We start from the raw sequence: 760 nt of genomic DNA on the forward strand, positions 1-760 counted from the left end.
TCTCTCTCCTCTGCAAGCAGACCGAAGCGTCCCGTGCACAGCGGAAAGGGGATTGCTTGGCGCCGCTGTGCCTCAATTCTACGCCTTCGGTCCCTGGCTGAAGACCACGGGCGCTTCTGAAGGGCCAAAATGGCTTTTGGGGGGTGGCCATGGGAGCCGCTCCAATGCAGTCCGGTCCTCTCCCCTCCAACCCCGGCCCTGGCCGCCATCGGCGGTTCGCGATGGACCCTGAGATGGCTGCCACAAGCGGCCGCGCACCTTGAGCAGTGGATGGGGACCACGCGAGTGCCGGGAGAGGGTGCCTGGATGGGTGCGGGTGCGGTGCAGATGGTGGTTGGAGTCGCCCCAACACCCACTGCCTGCGGCCCACTTGCCTATGCTGTCGGAGCCTTGCTGCCCCATATGCCATCTCTGACGAGTGGCCAGGACATCGGTGCCTGTTTTAGGCTTAATGTTGCACGCATACATCCATATTTTGGAATGGGTGCATCGCGCTTGCTGACTGGGCCTCAGTCGCATTATCTGGTCCCGCGCTTGACACTGCCGCCCAGTTCTCCCCAGACAGCGTCCCGGGCTTGCGTTCCCCACCTATTCGAGCGAGGACAACCTCCGCAGTCGCGTAGCCCGGATTGCTGATCTTGGCCTTGGCGGCAAGGGGGCCCACCAGGCGACCTAAGTGACTTAAAAGTGGTGACGGATGATAGATGCTATTTTTACGGGATCGAGCCACGCAGATGGCGCTTGGCTGATGTTTTAAACA

The sequence above is a fragment of the Monoraphidium neglectum genome (genome assembly GCF_000611645.1).
Source record: "Monoraphidium neglectum strain SAG 48.87 unplaced genomic scaffold scaffold03089, whole genome shotgun sequence".
NCBI lineage: Eukaryota > Viridiplantae > Chlorophyta > Chlorophyceae > Sphaeropleales > Selenastraceae > Monoraphidium > Monoraphidium neglectum.